The sequence below is a fragment of the Haematobia irritans genome, chromosome 1, assembly GCF_050003625.1.
Source record: "Haematobia irritans isolate KBUSLIRL chromosome 1, ASM5000362v1, whole genome shotgun sequence".
Lineage (NCBI taxonomy): Eukaryota > Metazoa > Arthropoda > Insecta > Diptera > Muscidae > Haematobia > Haematobia irritans.
The window spans coordinates 132217055-132233914 of NC_134397.1; the positions used below are offsets into that span (position 1 = coordinate 132217055).

General features: G+C 32.6%; 2 non-coding genes across 2 annotated transcripts; one reads left to right on the forward strand and one right to left on the reverse strand.

Annotated features, from left to right (window-relative positions):
• Window positions 1–9129: 9129 nt before the first annotated feature.
• Window positions 9130–9211, forward strand: TRNAS-GCU (transfer RNA serine (anticodon GCU)). Its single transcript has one exon. It is a non-coding gene; the product is annotated as a tRNA-Ser (tRNA).
• Window positions 9212–9353: 142 nt separating this feature from the next.
• TRNAS-GCU (transfer RNA serine (anticodon GCU)) lies at window positions 9354–9435 on the reverse strand. The gene has a single exon. It is a non-coding gene; the product is annotated as a tRNA-Ser (tRNA).
• Window positions 9436–16860: the final 7425 nt, after the last annotated feature.

Below are 16860 nucleotides of genomic sequence, written 5' to 3' on the forward strand. Positions count from 1 at the left end.
GGACTAATGGGACATTTTTTAAATTATCCTCAGAACACATTTGAAATAAAAAATATTATAAAATTAGACATAATTTACATTTGCCAGTATACCATTTTGTATGTAAGTTCGATTTTAGCCGGCAAAATCTCCATTTTTCACGATTACTTTTCTTTGATAATCCATTTTAAAGAATATAAACTTTATAAATAAACTTGCTTTGGGCTATTCTCCATCAAGTTTGCATCGAAGACGTATAATTTTATACTTTTCGTACTGATTTTTTTTATTTTACCGGCTAAGCTCGAACTTGGTACTCACCTTTAGCAATTGCTGTAACATAAAATATATAGATTCAAAAAAATGGTTTCATCTCCAACATGTGATCCGGATGTAGTGTAAATATAGATCATCCTATTACAACTCATGTTGTCGCATATTTTTCATGTAAATGAGTTTGACAAAAATATACTGTTCTTTAATCGGTGATTTGTTTGTTAGTCCTTTCGTTTTTTTTTTTTTATCAACATAAAGTGTTTCTGTTTTCACCACATCACAACATTCAATGCTCAGTTTCTAAATCTTTTCGAAATAAATGTATTTCATTAACAAACACCAACACAATTTTCAATAAAAACTACGTGCACAGAAAAAAAGTGTCTCGTAAATTTAAGAAGATTTTTACAATAATTTATTACAATAATTTTCCGGAATTTTAGTTCATTTTTCGTATCTTCAACGAAAATTAACTACTCGAAAGGAAATTTTACAAATTCTAAGTAGCAATCGTTTAGTTCATGGCCTACAAAATATGATGGAAATTTCCTTAAAAAACTTCTTAACTGGTAGTTAAAAATTTGTTTGTCATGCTATAAAATTCCTTGTGAAATGTAAAGTATTTTCTAAATAATAAGTGCAATTTACCATAAGATTTTTTTGTATGAGAAAATATTTTTTACGAAAAATGAACTTGAAAGTGGATAGCAATTTCTTACTGACAATTCCTATAGTTAATAATTGTTGGTAAAAAAATACCCAATGAAATATTTTTAGTTCACATGTAATTAAATTTATAGACATTTTCGTCAAAAATGGGTAGATATCATTTCATGAAGTTTTTGCTAATTTTAAGTTAAACGTTTCATCGTTCTTATACTGATATGCACTAAAGAGTATTGTTTTTAGAGTAAATTGTGGACAGATGAGATGAACTAATGCATAGTACAGAGATCTTTCTCGTCAAAGTGGAATATGTTTAATGTAAAGATGATGTTACTTGAAATTTTTTTGAGAGTGAGAGCATGCAATGCAATAATGAGAAATGGTAGCGAATGATGGGGATGTTGTGTATATCTGAGCGTGGGGTTGTTTTTGTTCTTTCAGTGGTTTCTGTGTGTGTGTTTATTATTCGCGAATGGTTTATTTGTCTGGATGAGGTGATGTTTTCAATGAAGGCACATGTGTTTTTGTTGTTGTAGGAATGTTTTGGTTTTGCTTTGTTTTGTTTGGCATGCTTCAGTTGTATAGTTGGCGTGGGCTGTTGCATCTTTTTAGCAAGTATGTAAAAAGGGAATATAAAGGTATGGAATATTTTGTTTTTTTGCGACATATATAGGTGTTTGTTTATTAAAACTTTGAAATGAAAGTTATTAATATTTTAGCGATGAGATGTACGATGGCGAAGTGATGATCGGTAGCTTAGAAAAAAGTTATTAAGAATGTTCAATATTTAGGAAAAAATGCTGAAATGGAAAGTATATTGAAATTGTTTTATCTAATTTAATTTTTATTATTCAATGTAAAAAAAAAATATTCAATTTCAGAGTAACTCCAGATGAATTTGGAAAATTGTTTGTTACACCTCAGCGTATAGTTTAATGATAAATAGGTAAGAGTTCTTTTTTAATGTGGTTTTCTTTTAAAAAATAATATTCTTTATGTATATTATTATTTGCTAATTATTATTATTATTTTTTTAACCAGTTTCATGTGTTCCTTTGTTGTAAAAAAATATTTAAGTTAAGAGCAACCCCAGATGGATTCGGGAAAATTTTTATATTTCTTCTCAGCGTATAATTTAATAGAGAAGTGGTAAGTTTTCTTTTAAAAATTGACTTTCTTCTCACTAGAATATTTACGTTTTAATGACCTCTTTATTGTCAAAATTACAGGTTTTTAATACCTTATTTTAGTATTACATTAATCAAATATTTTTGGAAACCAATTTAATATTTTTAATGTAAAAAACAAATATTTAATTTCAGAATAACAATTTGGAAACATTTTTATGAATTGGTAAGCTTTCTTTAACATTCTTTTAATCAGAATATTTAGTTTTTTTATGCATATTATTTCTTTAATTAGATTTTTTTGGAAACCAATTTAATGTTTTCTATTTAATGTAAAAAATAAATATTTAATTTCAGAGTATCCCCAAATGAATTTCGATAACTTTTTAACCTCAGCGTACAATTTAATAGAGAATTGGTAAATTTTATATTAAAACTTTGGCTTTCTTTTGACAAGAATATTCATTATATTATGTCCTTCACATCGATAACAACACAGTTTTATGAGTTAATATATTACTTAATTCATTATTTCTCTAATTGTTTCAGGTACAAACTTTATGAGGTACGTTTATGTAAGAAAAGTTGAATTCCTTACACCATTTAATAAAATACCCCCCAAATATGGTAAGTTACAAGCTAATTTAAAGAGATTAAAAATCAAAATATAAAATCAAAAAATATAAAATCAGCAAGATATGTGAATATACTAACGATGAATAAAAAACTAAGGAAAAGTCAAAATGTACAAATAGCGAGTTAAAATAAACTACTTTCTTGTTCCACGTGGTCATAATTTTTATTCACAAAAGAACTTTCATCATAAGTTTTTATAATAAAGTACTTTTGCTTAAAGAAAATTGAATTTTAATGTATGAATATTTTCATAATAGTAAAACGGGTTGTTGTTCCTTTAATTATTTAATTTCTCTGTACTGTGGAATGATTGATTGAAAAATAGTTTAGTCGTCGACATTTTAATGAGACTGTTAACCACTTTTTATTATCGGGTTTCCCAAAAAATAAGCAGGTAAACCAAAATAATACTGACTTTTTAATTTGGTAGGGGTATATAAATCTTACGGTGTTGTAAAAATGAACTAAAACACAATGTTATAGGTTAACTAAAATTTAAGAGAATTATAAACTAGACAAGTTGAAAAAAACCTTAAGGGCTAAATCATGGTCAATATTACTACAGTTTAGTTCATTTTGCAATGGAAAAGGGTTCACTGTTTTTTCAGTGTGTGCACTCCATAAATGCATCAACAGAACTGAATACACCAATAAAACTCGAAGACACAAATAGTCATAAAAGGACGTAAAGAAAAACAAAAGCAGCAAGACAAATAGCAACTCCACACACACGATCCCTTTTTGATCTCGTTATTGCAACAAAACAACTATAACTACAAAAGATACCAACAACACACGAGGAACATTCCAGAAATTCATCCACACTGTCTCTAGAATCAAAACAACCAACAACAGCATAAAACACGCAATAACAAACACAAACAATCATACTAGATATACACAAAATGTCTCTACACACCCCTCATATGATGCAATATTTTTCCAGTGTAAGGTAAAATATATTCCAAATTTACGAGGTATATATAAAAAATCATATACACTTGTTAAGGATTATATTAACTACTTTTTATTCTAACATACTTTATCAAAAATTTTCAATGTGAGGAAAACTACTCCAACTTATAATAAAAAGGGGAATAAGCTGTAGGAAGCCATCATACGAATCGGTAGTGTGGTTAAGTTAATTTTTACTACAAACATTTTTTTTTTCATACAAACATTTTTCTTAGTAAATTGTCCCCATTTCGTAGTGAGATTTTTATATTGCCTATTAATTTTATAATACAATCAACGATGCATTAACTACAGTGTTGGAAATTTAATTAAGGAAAAATCCTTCGCATTTCGTAGTTAGTGAACTAAAAAACATTTACTGAAATTTTATAAATTTTCCTTTAGCTAAGTTAATATTCGTTGTGGTTACGAAAAATGAAATATATTCCAGTAAAAATGGTCCTTAAATTTACAAGACACTTTTTTTCTGTGTATTAAAAAATTGTATGATTTTTAATGCATTCTAACGCTTGTCTGAAACGTTTGACCTCTAATATTTTCAAAAATTTGAAAATTTTCCAGATTGAGATTTAGAGAGAGATTTAGCATTTTTCGACCATTTTATTAATTCTAACTCTGTTTTTAACACATTTGAAACAAAAAAGTTAAAATTATCCATTAAAAATATGAAAGTAGCGAGTTATAAAAAATTTAATTAAAAGAACTTCCTGTGTAGTTAAAATAAAGAAGATCTTTGGGAGGACATTTTTGGAAGTGCTTTTAAAGTTGTGCCTTTGGAAGAACTTCTAAATTTTTTTTGCTGGGTAATTTAATTTCAGAGCAACCCAAGATGGATTCTGACAAATTTTTATATTTCGTCTCAGCGTTTAATTTTCTTTTAAAAATTTGGCTTTCTTTTAACTAAAATATTTACTTTCTTATTAGCATCATATCAGCAAAAACATAGGTTTTAATAGTTAATTTTATTATTTCTTTAATCGTTTTGTTTGGAAACCAATTTAATATTTTTAATATAAAAAACAAATCTTTAATTTCAGAATATCCCCATAACAATTTGGAAAATTATTTATTACTCCTCAGCTTGAAATTTATTAGTGAATTGGCAACTTTTCTTTAACTTTCTTTTAAATAGAATATTTAGTTTTGTATATTAGTATTTCATTAACTAGATTTTTTTTTAAATCCAATTTAATGTTTTTTAATGTAAAAAATAAAGATTTAATTTCAGAGTAATCCCAAATGAATTTGGAAATTTTTTTATATTTCCCCCCAGCGTATAATTTAACAGAGATTTGGTAAGTTTTCTTGTTTTTTAACTTTATTTATTTATTTATTATTATTATTTTTATACCCTCCACCATAGGATGGGGGTATATTAACTTTGTCATTCCGTTTGTAAGACATCGAAATATTGCTCTAAGACCCCATAAAGTAAAAGATATATGGGTCGTGGTGAATATATATTCTGGGTCGTGGTGAAATTCTGAGTCGATCTGAGCATGTACGTCCGTCCGTCCGCCTGTTGAAATCACGCTTACTTCCGAACGACACAAGCTATCGACTTGAAACTTGGCACAAGTAGTTGTTATAGATGTAGGTCGGATGACATTGCAAATGGGCCATATCGGTCCACTTTTACGTATAGCCCCCATACAAACGGACCCCCAAATTTGGGTTGCGGGGACTCTAAAAGAAGCAAATTTCATCCGATCCGGCTGAAATTTGGTACATGGTGTCAGCATATGATCTCTAACAATCATGCAAAAATTGGTCCATATCGGTCCATAATTATATATAGCCCCCATATAAACCGATCCCCCGTTTTGGCTTGCGGAGCCTCTAAGAGAAGCAAATTTCATCCGATCCGGCTGAAATTTGGTACATGGTGCAAGTATATGGTCTCTAACAACTATGCAAAAATTGGTCCACATCGGTCAATAGAGGCTTGCGGAGCCTCTAAGAGAAGCAAATTTCATCCGATCCGGCAGAAATTTGGTACATGGTGTCAGCATATGATCTCTAACAATCATGCAAAAATTGGTCCATATCGGTCCATAATTATATATAGCCCCCATATAAACCGATCCCCCGATTTGGCTTGCGGAGCCTCTAAAAGAAGCAAAGTTCATCCGATCCGGCTCTAACAACTATGCAAAAATTGATCCACATCGGTCCATAATTATATATAGCCCCCATATAAACCGATTCCCCGATTTGGCTTACGGAGCCTCTAAGATAAGCAAATTTCATCCGATCCGGCTGAAATTTGGTACATTGTGTTAGTATATGGTCTCTAATGACCACGCAAAAAATGGTCCATATCGGTTCATAAATATATATAGCCCCCATATAAACCGATCCCCCAATTTGGCTTACGGAGCCTCTAAGAGAAGCAAATTTCATCCGATCAGGCTGAAATTTGGTACATGGTGTTATTATATGGTCTCTAATGGTCCATATCGGTCCATAAATATATATAGCCCCCATATAAACCGATCACCAGATTTGACCTCCGGAGCCTCTTGGAAGACCAAAATTCATCTGATTCAGTTGAAATTTGGTACGTGGTGTTAATATATGGCGTCAAACACACATGCAAAACTTGGTCGAAATCGGGTCATAATTATATATAGCCCCAATATAAACCGATCCCCAGATTTTACTTCCGCAGCCCCTTGGAAGAGCAAAATTCATCCGATTCGGTTGAAAATTGGTACGTGATGTTAGTATATGTTATCCAACAACCATGCAGGAATTGGTTCATATCAGCCCATAATTATATATAGCCCTCATATAAACCAATCCCCAGATTTGACCTCCGGTGCCTTTTGGAGAAGCAAAATTCATACGATCTGGTTGAAATTTGGTACGTAGTGGTAGTATATGATATTAAACAGCCATGCCAAAAGTGGTTCATATCAGTCCATAATCATATATAGCCCCCATATAAACCGATCCCTAGATTTTGTTTTGGAGCCTCCTGGAGGAGCAAATTTCATCCGAGTCAGTTGAAATTGGGTACATTGTGCTAGTATATGGCCGTTAACAACCATGCCTAACTAGGTCCATATCGGTCTATAGTTATATATAGCCCTCAGCATAAGTGTAGGAAGGCCTCTGGGGAGGGGGCTTAGACCCCCCAGAAAAATTTTAGCACCCCCACCCCTTCAGAATTTGAAACTCTATTTATGATTTTCCATTTTTCAATAAATGTCAATAGTTTTTTTAATTTTTATAAAAATTAAACAAGTATATACAATCGCACAAAGTTCCGCTAAAGACTTTCATGATCAATCAAATTACTTGGGTTGTGGTAGCAGTTGCCGATGGCAGTGTTTGAAGTCAGATATTTATGAAATAAAGCTGTGGTTGAACTTATGATTGATTTAGTTTTGTCAATTTAATTAAAAAAATAGTAATTGATATTAAAACTATTCTTTCATAAATTAATATCTTAATAATGCTGCGAAAAAGCGTCGCCAAAAAAGTAGTGAAAATGTTCTTTTTGGGTCTAGAAGTGGTGCAAAATTGGCGGAGAAGCAATGAGTGTAATATGAGCTTGTCATAAGACAAATGTCCACCGTTTCAACAGCCGTTGCAATGAATTTGCATCGCTTCTTAAGGTGAGATCCGAATTCAGTGTTTTGAATGTGAATTAAAAAAATTTGTGATATTTTCCCAAATAAATAATTTTTATATTGTTTTTATGATTTGTAATGCATTCTGACGCTTGTTTGAAACGTTTTTCCTCGAATAATTTCCAAAATTATCGATTTTTCTATAATGGATTTATCAGTTTTGTGGCAAAATTTGAATAATTTGTACCAATTTATTTATTCTTACTCTTTTTTTTTACACATTAAAATATGAAAAAAATGAAGTAAAAAAACTTCCTGTGTAGTTAAAATAATTGAGGAAGTACTTTTAAAGTACTTTGGAAGTACTTTTAAAGTTGTGGCTTTAGAACAACTCACAATTTTTTTGCTGGGAAAAGTGTGGAACTACTTTTAGTTGCTTTATTATAAATTAATTGTCGAATTATTTTGATGTCTAATTTTTTATTCAATTTTATGAAATAAAACAATAATTGAACCTATAAGTTCAGTCTATAAATTTTTAGCTAGGGGGGCTATAGCCCCCCTAGGAAAATTGTCTAGCTACGCTAATGGCCCTCAGATAAATCGATCCCTAATCACAAAAAATTGGTCCATATCAAGTTCATAATTGTATATAGCCCCCATATAAGCGACCCCCATATTTCAATTCTGGCTCTCTACCACGTATGGACTAACTCACAATTTTGAAAACGATGTTAAGATGTTTTAAGATACCACAACCCAAGTAATTCGATTGTGGATGACAGTCTTTCGTAGAAGTTTCTATGCAAACCATGGTGGAGTGTACATAAGATTCGGCCTGGCCGATCTTACGGCCGTATATACTTGTTCTTTTTTTGTTTTTTTTTTGTTTTTGAGTTGATGTAGCTTACTTTATTATTTCTCTAATTGTTTCGGGTACAAATTTTATGAGATACATTTACCTAGGAAAAGTTGAATTCCTTACAACATTTTATAAAAGGCTCCCAATATGGTAATTTACAAGCTAATATGAAGTGAAGAATTAAAAAATATATTTGTTTATTTCATGGTGTTCATTTTTAACAATTTTCATTATTCCTTCCAATTTTTCAGCAATATGTGTGAAAAATATTCTTACGTTGAATAAAGAACTAAGGATAAGTTAAAATGTTCACAAAAACCACTATATTAAGAACTTTCATCATTTTTTTAAGTTTTTATAATAAAGTACTTTTGCTTAAAGAAAGTTTGAAGATTTGAATGTATGAAGATTTTCATAATAGTATAACGGTTTGTTGTTCCTTTAATTATTTAATTTCTCTGTATTGTGGGAAAATGTATTTAAAAATAGTTTATTCGTCGATATGTTAAAGACTTGTTAACCTGTTTTCGGGTTTCCCAAAAAATAATCAAGTTAATCACACCAATACAGACATTTTAACATGGTAGGCCACATAAATCTCATGGGGTTATAAAATTGAACTAAAATACAATGCCATAAATGAACTAAAATTTAAAATAATTATAAACTAGACAAGCAGAAAAATCATGGTCAATTTTACTACAGTTTAGTTCATTTTGCAGTGGAAAAGTTTGTTGTTACAAAAACTATTTTGCATTTCTTTCTGGCTTTTTAGCTAATTTTTGAGAGTTTTTTGGTGAAACAATTCTGACAACGGTGATTGATTCATAATATAATTCAGAAGTTAGACAATTTTGCACTTCTCCAGGTTTAATACGCTATCGCAAACATGATATATAGCGTCATCGCTTATAAAAACTATAGTATCGCACATACATGTATACAAATATTAATTTAAAGTAAAAATTTCCTAATGAATTCATAAAAAGGTTATTTTTGATATGAGAAATTGAACCAAAGTGCGGCACATGACGAGGTGGCCGAGTGGTTAAGGCGTTGGACTGCTAATCCAATGTGCTCTGCACGCGTGGGTTCGAATCCCATCCTCGTCGCAAGACTTTTTTCTCCTCATAAATAATTAAGCATAAATAATTAAGCATATAAGAGTACCGATGTAATTAATAGAGTTTATGTTAAGATAAACAAATAATATAATCTCGCAGAAATAAGAAATAAATATTGGAAAAATTTATTCGACGAGGATGGGATTCGAACCCACGCGTGCAGAGCACATTGGATTAGCAGTCCAACGCCTTAACCACTCGGCCACCTCGTCTGCTTCGACCTTGGCGAGAGAAAGCTAATACGAATATGTTGATAGAGCTTTTGTGTAACAGTACTATCGACAAATGGCAATAACTAACCCTGTGTTATCTACTTTAGTGCAATCAAGTTATCTAGATGGCACTGAACATAACAAACATATAATCGTTTCGCCATTCATAGATGCAAACAATTACACAACAAAAATGGGCTTTGTAGACACTTCAAGTTGCAAACTTGAGCCACATTAAATGTTCCTTTCACATAGAAAAAAGCATCTCGTTATATTTAACGGATATAAGCACATCTCATATAAGAAAAATATGTATGTAAGAAAGTTAATAAAAAAACACCATAATTGCTTTTTCTTAAGAACAATGATTGTCTATAAGAAAAGAAGCGCGTATAAGGAACAAAAAGAGTGTGTTTTCCGAGTTTCTTATATTCGTTACATACTGTATAATTTATTACAAACATTTTACTGTAGTACCGTGTCTTCTACGAAAATTAACCACTCTGATAGACTATTTCAGGAGTCTTTGGTAAGTTGCAAAAATTTATTGTAAGATGCAGTGTTCAAAATGGCTCCGAAGCTCCAGCTCAGCACTTTTTTAAAAAAGGGATGTTCAGTTTTTAAGCTCTTGCTCTCTCTGAATAATCTAAGTGAGCCTGAATCTTAAGCTTTTTTCGAGCTAATTTAAACGAAAAATCTTGCTCACACAGTTCTTTCATATGTGACACAAAAAATATGTAGTAGATGTGTGACACAAATTGAAATTGGTGATGCCATATGTGTACTTTTTAAGTTGAAATACAAATGAAATGAATGGAGACGGGCGAACACGTTGTGAGTTCTGATTTGTTTTTTTTTTTTTTTTAATTGTGTTCGTATACAATTTGTATATAACCCTCTAAATATTAAACCACGATAGTAAGCCACTATGAAAGTCTTAATGATTTCATTGATCGATTACATTTTTTGCAAACAGCTTCACCAGTCTCTTCCTTGGTTTGAAAATATGTCGACAGCGAATTATCAATATCCATTTTTGTACGTCAAATTGCTAATTTTCAAAAATTATTTTTGCAGGGAAAATTTCTGTTAATTTCCGTTATCTCAAAGTTTTTGTAAATTTTAAATGTAAGTGTCCATACCACATATTTCAATAACATCGAGAGTCAGTTGTTAAGGAGATGCAACAAAGTCTTGTTTATTTTTTAAACCTTTTCCTTTTATTAGGTCTTAGTTCTACACTGGACTGATTACCGCCTTCCGGGACGTTTTACATTTATGCTCATATACACAATAATTTACTGACAGTTTATCGAAGGAATTTGTATGGTAACAGTAAATTCTGAATTTTGTTAAACTTTTTCAGATACTAATTTTTCTTGCTCTCTCTCTCTCTCTCTGAATAGTCTAAGTGAGCACAAGAAAACGAAACTGCGTCAGTAGGTGGCAGCCATGAGGAAAATTTCTTTAACATCATGCAGTTTTTCTCGGCACTTCTCTCAAATATCATACAGTTTGCGTCGGTGTCACCCAGTTCAGGTCCCTGCCGACTTTACGAAACGTAAAGAAAATAGGATTTAAAACCTACTTTGTAGTAACAAATGTTCTTTTTATAAATGTTTTCATTCCATTCCATTCATTCCATTTTTTTAATTGGCAGATAATTTGAAATTATAACTGCAGATGCGATTGTCTCTAAAATTTGTGTCAAAAGGAAACTAAAGTAATAAAATTTTGATTTCGTTTGATTTGATTTCAGAAAAGAAAACACTTCTTTCAGGGTATAACAGGCGCACTGATCATGAAAATTGCTTGAAACTGAAAGTAAAATGTCCAGATTTTACTCATCGTATTCATTTACATAATGGCGGAAAATATCTACAGATTTCAAATCAAGGCGTTATTTCGTTTGTCATCAAACCCCCTAAAATTCTATATATTATCTAGAAACCCGCTACGACGAAGAGTTTTCAAAGTAAACTATTATATTTGATTCATGGTGGTGGGTATTTAAGATTCGGCCCGGCCGAACTTACTGCTGTATATACTTGTTTTTTAGTAAAATTGTGCACCATATTTATATACAACTTTTTTCTTATTTGTAGTTCACGTCATTAAAGTAAGCAAAAAATTATTCAAATAAGGAACATTTACTCATATTGGGCAAAATTTTACTAAAATCCACAAATTTTCATAATTTGGGACTAGCGCCATCTTTTTGAGTGTATTTTGTGCTTAATGCCTTCTATATAAATTAATTTAACCTGGAAAATTATTTTTCGCAAAAAATCATTAAATATTGGGGCTTTAGGGTATTTTTTATTAAGATCAACCGGTTATAACTCGTTCTTTGTCACTACACTGAAAAAACAGTGAACCCACCAGGAAGAAATGTTTCGGTTAATTTTAGAAAATTTTGAATATTTGTAGAAAATTTTAACTAAACAGTATTACAAACGTTGGCATCACGCCGATGTCATCAAAATAAGTAAATATTTTTCGACAAATTCAAGAAAATTTATTAGACATAACTAAGTTTTTTCACTTGTTAAAGAAAATTTTGTAGTTTGAAGGAAAAACTTGGAGTTCAAAATTGCAAGAATGTCTTTAGTGATATACGAAGTTCATGATGGACGCATTTTTGGTAAAATTTACAAATTTAAAGAAATTCTGAACTATTTTGTAGAAGGTACGAATTTAGTTAATCATTATGCTTCATTTGAGTTTAGTTTTTTCCTCGGTTTTAGTTAATTTAACTAACGTAAACAAAAAATTATTAGATTAAAGGAAACTTTCTCCAAACATAATAATTCCATGAACTAAAATAAATTTAAATTGGCTTTAGTGAAATAGAGAGTTCACTTTTTTTTGAGTGTACGAGGAAAATTACAAGATATAAAGACATGTGTTGCCCCCTGATTACTCGAAACCCCACCTGAGTGCTATTAATAATTGATGAATATCTATTTTTATATAGGCCTTATAAAATAACAAGTATATACGCCCGTAAGTTCGGCCAGGCCGAATCTTATGTACCCTCCACCATCGATTGCATAGAAACTTTTACTAAAGACTGTCATCCACAATCGAATTACTTGGGTTGCGGTAACACTTGTCGATGGCAAGGTATTGTAAAACTTCTTAACACCGTGTTCTCAATTGTAAGTTAGTCCATACGGGGTATATATTAAACAAAAAAAAGGCCGATTAAATACGTAAATAATTCAGTTTGACTAAATTTTCTGTAGAAATAAAATGTTGACAATATTTTCTATAGAAATAAAATCTTGACACAATTTTGTATAGTAATAAAATTTTTACAAAATTTTTTATAGAAATAAAATTTTGACAAAATTTTCTATAGAAATAAAATTTTGACAAAATTTTGTATAGTAATAAAATGTTGACAAAATTTTCTAAAGTAATAAAATTTTGACAAAATTTTCTATAGTAATAAAATTTAGACAAAATTTTCTATAAAAATAAAATTTTGTTAGATTATTTTTGGGGATCGGCAATATATAATTATAGACCGATATGGACTACTTTTGGCATGGTTGTTAGCGGCCATATACTAGCGCAATGTATCAAATTTCACCATATACCAAATTTCAACCGGGTCGGATGAATTTTGCTCTCCCAATAGCTCCGGAGGTCAAATCGGGGGATCGGTTTAAATGGTGGTTATATATAATAAAGACCGGTATGGACCATATACTAACACCACGTACCAAATTTCAACCGCATCGGATGAATTTTGCTCATCCATGAGGCTCCGGAGGTCAAATATGGGGATCGGTTTATATGAGGGCTATATATAATTATGTACCGATATTTGCATGGTTGTTAGAGACCATATACTAACACCATGTACCAAATTTCAGCCGGATCGGATGAAATTTGGTTCTCATAGAGGCTGCCCAAGCCAAATCGGGGGATCGGTTTATATGGGGGCTCTATATAATTACGGACCGATGTGGACCAATTTTTGCATAGCTGTTAGGGAGCATATACTTACACCCTGTACCAAATTTTAGCCGGATCGGATGAAATTTGCTTCTCTTAGAGGCTCCGCAAGCCAAATCTGGGGATCGGTTTATATGGGGGCTATATATGATTATGGACCGATATGGACCAATTTTTGCATGTTTGTTCACCCAGAGAAGGAATATGATCACCTCAAACATGTTTTAAGAGCAAAATGTTATTTTTGGGTGGTGACCATGCAACATGGTTTTCGCAATTTTTTTTTTTCCATGTACCAAATTTCAGCCGGATCGGATGAAATTTGCTTCTCTTAGAGGCTCCGCAAGCCAAATCTGGGGATCGGTTTATATGGTGGCTATATATAATTATGGACCGATTTTGACCAATTTTTGCATGGCTGTGAGAAATCATAGGCTCCGCAAGCCAAATCTGAGCGTCCGTCTATATAGGGGGGCTATACGTAAAAGTGGTCCGATTTGGCCCATTTGCATTACCATCCGACCTACATAAATAACAACTACTTGTGCCAAGTTTTAAGTCGATAGTTTTTTTCGTTCGGAAGTTACGTGATTTCAACAGACGGACGGGTATGTTTAGACCGACTCAGAATTTCACCACGATCCAGAATATATATACTTTATGGGGTCTTAGAGCAATATTTCGATGTGTTACAAACGGAATGACAAAGTTAATATACCCCCATCCTATGGTGGAGGGTATAAAAAGAAGGCGGGTAGTAATTTCTTATACTACGTTCGCACTAGACACGAAAACCTCGTAAACGAGGGTTTTGGCCGAAATCCTCCTAGATCTCAGTAGATTTGCAATAACGAAATATCAGTTGGCTCGTAGAGAATTTCATCAAAATCACTTTCAAAATCCCCTATACTCCTTGTACAACTGTGGTTTTAGTACTAAAAATGCGCTTTTTGCAACCCTGCCCCAATTTTCCTTGTAGATGAATGTATGTGTCCGTGTCCACATACGGGTTTGTGTTTGTATTTATATATTTACAAACAGTTGTTAAATCCTCAAATCTAGGAAATCTCGTTATTTTGCCAGTCCGAACACTTGAGAATTGTATTTTAGTTCTGAATAGCGAGATTTCGTGTCTAGTGCGAACGTAGTATTACTGGCAATTCTAATAGTTAATAAAAGTTTTTGAAAAAGTTATATTACATTTAAGTTAAACGTTCCAATGTTCTTAATTGTATATGCCATTACGGGTATTGAAAACGCCTCTGCCTTTGCTTTCGAAAAGGGAAATCAATGAAGGACATCCGTGGTGAAGCATGAAATAAATACCACAGATGAAAGACGAATAAAGCAGGCACCACGAAGTGTTCCCCTGGCAGAACGAGACGAAGTCCAAAAGCTCATAAAAGAAATGGTGGAAAGTGCTATGATCGAGCAAACATCAAGTCCTTGGCATTCACCTGTTGTGCTGGTGAAAAAGAAAGATGGAAGCACCCGATTTTACGTGGAGTACAGAAAATTAAAGTCACCAAAAGCTTTCCGCTTCCACGCATTGATGACACATTGGATTACCTGGCCGGAATAACATGGGTTTCCACTATTAATTTGCAGAGTGGCTATTGGAGATCGCCAAAAAAGACAAAAAATGGCTTTTGGCGTTAATGGCGGTCGTTGGCAATTCAAAGTAAAACCATTCGGACTCTGCAATGATCTTGCGACCTTCGAAAGATTGATGGAGCGGCGCTAAAGGGATTACATTGGAAATGATGCTTATATATCATCATAGTGATGGGCAAGACATTTGACTAGAATTTTAAAAATTCAAGGAAGTGATGCAGCCACTTCCAGCGGGATGCTAATTCATCATGTTACAGCAGGGAACAAATCCACCGATGAAGACAAAATCCGTGCTGTAAGAGATTGGCCACGTCCACGAAATCTCCATGAATTGCGCAGCTTCCTTGATTTATGTTCCTATGACAGACGACTCGTTCCAAACTTCGCCAGCATCACCGCTAGTCTCCATAAATCAACGCCAAAAGGTCAGAAGTTCCAGTGGAGCGAAGAAAGGAAGAATTATTTCATCACATAAAAAAAAAACTTTTATATTCAGCTCCTGTTCTGGCGTATCCTACTCCGGGCGAAAAATTTGTTTTGGATACTGATGCTAGCGCGTAAAGTATTGGAGGTGTCTTGTCCCAACAGATAAACGTAAAGAAAAGGTGATTTTTATTTCAGTCGAACGTTGTCTAAGTCAGAAAAGGACTATTGCGTAACGAGAAAAGAGGTTCTAGCCGTCATAGAGAGCGTAAAACATTACTACAAATATTTGAATGCACAGCATTTCCTGCTCAGAACTGATCACCAAATTTGGGAAAGCGAAGATGGCCCAAGTTGCCGAAACTTAATCATTGTATCATGTTTGGGCGGAGTTCCACAATGGTCCCTGTGGAGGTCATTTGGAAATAAATCACACTGCAGAAAAAGTGAAGCAACAATTCTATTGGACTGGATGCCAAAAGTCAATGATTGAATGGTAGCCAACAAGAACACATCGAGGTCATATGCTATTTAACGTGAATCAAATATAATACTTTACTTTGAAAACTCTTCGTCGTAGCGGGTTTCTTGATAATATACAGAATTTTAGGCGATTTGATGACAAATGAAATAACGCCTTGATTTGAAATCTTAAATCTGTAGATATTTTCCGCCATTATGTGAATGAATACGATGAGTAAAATTTGGACATTTAATCAGTTTCAAGCAATTTTCATGATCAGTGCGCCTGTTATACCCTGAAAGAAGTGTTTTCTTTTCTGAGGAACGAAATTTTAGACAAGCATAGTTTCCATTTGACACAAATTTTAGAGACAATCGTTGAATCGCTTATCAAAAATTCGGATTGGTTTGCTCTAAACGAAAATACTTTATACGAAAGGGAAATTTCATTTGTCTAAAATTTCATTCGGGAGGAAAATATTTTTTTCTTTGGGTGTACCCTCAAGAAGTTAAATCGGTCTATATCGATGCCTTAGGGGCCGGTAAAAATAAATGCGATACAGATTTTTGAGGGTCTAAAATTCCAGTATATTTACATTTTTGTAACTAAGGTTTCTAGAAGCCCAAGGAGTTAAATCTGGAGATCGGTCTATATGGAGGCTACACTAAAACATGGGTCGACACACACCATATTCTGCTGACCTATTTGTGGTCAGCCGGATTCCAGAAGTCCTAACAATAAATTCGGGAGTTAGGTCTATATGGGGACTATACCAAAACATGGACCGATACTCACCACCTCTTAATGTTCCTCAAATACCTCTAGAATTTCATTTTCAGACGAATTGGGTGAAAACTATGAATTCTAGAAGCCCAAGAAATTGGGAGATCAGTCTATATAGGGGCTATACCAAAACATGGACCGATACGGGCCATTTTCGACACACCTCTTTATGGTCC